This window comes from Phoca vitulina, unplaced genomic scaffold, assembly GCF_004348235.1.
Source record: "Phoca vitulina isolate PV1807 unplaced genomic scaffold, GSC_HSeal_1.0 scaffold24, whole genome shotgun sequence".
In the NCBI taxonomy this organism is placed as follows: domain Eukaryota; kingdom Metazoa; phylum Chordata; class Mammalia; order Carnivora; family Phocidae; genus Phoca; species Phoca vitulina.
In genome coordinates this window covers 18609491-18614117 of record NW_022589727.1, presented here as the reverse complement: position 1 = coordinate 18614117, position 4627 = coordinate 18609491, and positions in this window count along the sequence as shown.

The window sequence follows — 4627 nt, the reverse complement described above, 5'->3', positions numbered from 1 at the left end:
CTTTGTGTGGTTTCTTACTGTTCTTTATGTTAACTTATGTCCTGGCACCAAGTTACCCCTTCTGTATAAAATTAAGTAGTTAAGCAATTTTTTTCCCCATTCAGCTTCTCACATTTATATTTCAATAAATGACCTACTTCACATTACAAATAGGTTTTTCTCTTGTGTATCAGAGAGTAAATATTTCATTTAAGGGAAAAAGGAAGTGGGAGATGTTGGTTTGCTAAGTAAAGACTCAAATAGGAATGACACAAAACCACAATTTGGAAACAAGGATATTTTGTTTCACTTCACTGGAAGTAGATACATGAATATCTCTTAAGTTACAGAAATAAGGATGATTGTAGAGGATTTTTATTTTTTTAAAGATTTTATTTATTTATTTGACAGAGACATAGCGAGAGAGGCATCACAAGCAGGGGGAGTGGGAGAGGGAGAAGCAGGCTTCCTGCTGAGCAGGGAACCTGATGTGGGGCTCGATCCCAGGACCCTGGGATCATGACCTGAGCCGAAGGCGGACGCTTAACGACTGAGCCACCCAGGTGCCCCTGTAGAGGATTTTTATATCAACAAAATAAGTCTTCGCATTTCCTTATAAAAAATCAACTTTTTAAAGTTGCTAAAAAAAAAAAGACATGCATGCTCATTTGAATTTAAATATTACAGGAATTCAGAAATGCTAAAGTAAAAGTCCCTTGTATTCCAGAAACCATTGTTTATAGTGTGGCATGCATCCCTGCCAATTTTTTCTCCTTCAGTATATGTTATTATTTTAAAATATCTAAACAGAAAGCAGGATGCAGTGAGGCAGCTTTTGGTGAAATGTTGGTCATGGTAGACCTCTAAGGAAGATGAAGGACATGCAGTCCCTAAGATATGTTAGAGGCAGGATATTTTTTGCTGCTCATTTAGGCTACAGGCATCAGAAGAGATTGGTATCTGTACCTTCTGAGATTCTGAGCAGTTTTCCAGCACTTTAGAAATTAGGGGTGAGGAGCACCTGGCTGGCTCAGTTGGTAGAGCATGCAGCCCTTAATCTCCAGGTTGTGAGTTCTTTAACAAATAGATTGCTTAAATAAACTTTAAAAAATTGGGGGTGAAACCTCATCTAATTGTATTTTCACCTCAATACTTATATTTTGAGGATAGCTATTTCTCTATTGGAGCTTTGTATGGATTACATAAAAATTAAAGAATGATTTAAGTTTTCAAAGTTTATTTTATGCTTGGAAACCTCAGTTTATTCATTTGAAAGCCTCTTGTTTTTATTTTTTATTTATTTTTAATTTTTAAAAAAATATTTGCCAGAGAGAGAGTGCACAAGCAGGGGAGAGGGAAAAGCAGGCTCCCCACTGAGCAAGGAGCCCGATGTGGGACTCTGTCCCAGGACCCCGGGATCATGACCTGAGCCGAAGGCAGATGCTTAACCAACTGAACCACCCAGGCATCCCTTGTTTTTATTTTTTGATTTCCTATTTCTCAATGCAGAAATATTAAAAGGGTACATTGAGAACAGCATTACTTTTGCTGTCCTAGGCTTTACAACTTTTCCCCAAACATAGGTAGCTTTTTGGGAGTTAAGATCAAATATAGTAGAAAGGTAAGAAAGTAGCAGATGGAGGGGAAGGTGGGGTATTCATCACAGAATAAAGAATGAGCTACTACTTATAGCTCTGAACTTTATCTTTCTAATGCCTTCTGGGACAGAAAGAACACATAATCAAATAGAATTCTTGACAAAATCAAGAACAGTATCTGGGTAAAGCGTCAAATGAGTAAAAATTTATGAAAAATCTAGAAAACATCAAAAAGGGTTTGAAAGTTGAATTTGAAGAAGAAACAAGTCCATTGCTCGTAGTATTAGTATATTGTTATTAAGTAACAAAAGCAACTCATCAATTTCATTTTTTTTAAATTGTATCATATTTGGAAAATGGTAAAACAAGCATTGGACAGAGGAATTGAAGCCTTCCCTACCCCCCAGTTCATATGTTGCCTCCTTAACCCCTAATGTGACAACTGTATTTAGAAATAGGGCTTTTCAGGAGATTGAGTGAGGAGGTTTAAGGAGGCTTTTAATAACAGTTAAGTGAAGTCATCAGGGTGGGGCTTTAATCCTATAGGACTGGTCTCCTTAGAAAAAGGGAGAGGCACCAGAGATTTCTCCCTATACAAGAACAGAAGAAAAGCCATGTGAGGACACTGAGAAGGCAGCTGTCTGCACCCCAAGGAGAGAAGCCTCATCAGACACCCCCTGTGCTGGCACTTTGGTCTTGGATTTCCATCCTCCAGAACTGTGAGAAAATTCATTTCTGTTTTTGAAATCATCCAGTCTGTGACAGTATTTTGTTATGATAGTGCAAATAGGCTGATACAAACCTAAGGTAGATAAAAAGATTTTTTTGGTGGGCATCCTACTTCTTCAACTGATGTAAGAATTTTGCTTGGACAATAAATATTCCCAATTTAGGAAAATTGCAGGTGAGATTGTGGGAACATTGCCCATGATCGAGGAGGAATGATGGAGAATGGGAAGCTACTGGAAATCTGCAGGAGCCACTCCAGGACCCCTTTAAAAGGAAGAAGATATAGTGAGTTGCACATATAGAATTAATTATTAAAATGTTACTATCGCTTGAGCATGCATGAATTTCTAAAAACCTATTAAGCAGGCTTATTAAGAATAGGGAAATATAAGAGGTAGGATTTTGGACACATGCAACCCCCACCCAATAAACTAGAAGAATGTAGACAATTGGGGTAACTTTCGTTAAGATTAGCTGTTGAGCAACCTAGTAGCCAATCATTGTCAAAGCAGATTCAGGAGACTCAAGATGTTCCTATCAACCCTACTTTTTTCAGTGTTTTTGACAATGACTTCATTGATGATATAAAGGATCCAGTTATCAGATTTGTGAAATGACAGGAATCTGTGAGTGAACTACGCCAGAGTTTGTTCGACCATTCACCCATTGAAAGACATTTGGGTGGTGGTTTCTAGTATCAGGTTGTTATGAATAAAGCTGCCATGAACATCTGTTTACACGGTTTTGCATGAAGAAAATAGTGCAATTGCTGGGTTGTATGCTAAATGCATGTTTAGTTTTATAAGAAACTCAAACTGTTTTCTAGAGTGGTCATATCATTTTACCCTCCCACCTTCAATGTATGAGTTTCTCCACATTCTCTCCAGCATTTTGTATAATCACTGTTTTTCTTTTAATTTTAGCCATTCTAATAGGTGTGTAGTGATACCTAATGAGATCAGTAGTAATATTGACGTGGTTTTTTTGAAAAACACAATGAAATTATCAACATTTAAAAGATCCTTATAATTTAGTGAACAAGTATTTTCCCAATGACCAATGCATGATGTTACACAATTATGAGTATTCTGGTTTTAAAATATGTCCACAAATTCTTTGATACCTCTCTTTCAAAAGATGGAAGCTAATTCCCTTCACCCTTGAATGTGGACTCTATTCAGTGAATCTAATGAATAGAATGTAGCAGAAGTGGTGGTGTGTGACTTCTGTTTAGTTCATAAAAGACATTGTGGCTCTGCCTTGTTCTCTCTGGGATCCCTGGCTCTGGGGGAAGCCAGCTGCCATGTGTTGAGGACACTCAAGAAGCCTATGGAGAGACTCGTTCATATGGGGAATGAAGGCCTGACAACAGCCATATGAATGAGGTTAGAGGCAGATCCTCTGTCTTCAAACCTTCAGAGAATGGCAGCGCTGGCCAGTGACATCATAACAGCAGCTCATGAGAGACCCTGAATCAAAACTACCCAGGGAAGTGATGCTCACATTCTGACGCACAGAAACTGTTAAAAAAGAAATGTTTGTGATTTTAAGCCATTAAGTTGGGGGGCGGTAATTTGTATTAGGGCAATAGATAACAAATAAGAGATCCATTCAAAGCTCGAGAAAGACTAATGGATTTTACTGTAACAGGGTACAAAAAATTTATTGATAGTTTCAGACGCCACATTGCAACTAACCTTTAAGAAACTACCACTTGGGGGCGCCTGGGTGCATAAGTCAGTTAAGCGTCTGCCTTCAGCTTAGGTCCTGCTGGTATGGAGCCTGCTTCTCCCTCTCCCTCTGCCTGCCGCTCCCCCTGCTTGTGCTCACTCGCACTCTCTTTCTCTGGCAAATAAATAAAATCTTAAAAAAAAAAAAAAGAAAGAAACTACCACTTGTCGAGTACTAGTGTAGTATTAAAGAATATCTAGTAAAAACCAATGATGTATTGTATGGTGACTAACATAACAATAAAATTAAAAAAAATAAAGAATATCTAATAAAAAAATATCTAATCTACATTATCTGCAAAGGCGATTCATACACTCTTCCCTTCTCCAATTACCTACCTATATGAGGCCAGCCTTCCCCATATACTTCAACTAAAACAAGATATCCCAACACAGAGAATACAGAAGCAGATACGAGAATTCAGCTGTCTTAAGTCAGACATTATAAAGAGATTTGCAAAAATATAAAAATGCCATTTTTCTCACTGAGGTTTTGGAAAATAGTTATTTTTCACTTACAAATGTTCTTTATATTAACTTGTAATGGGTTTTGTTATTTGTAAGTGACCAAAATTTTTTGTTTTAATTTTT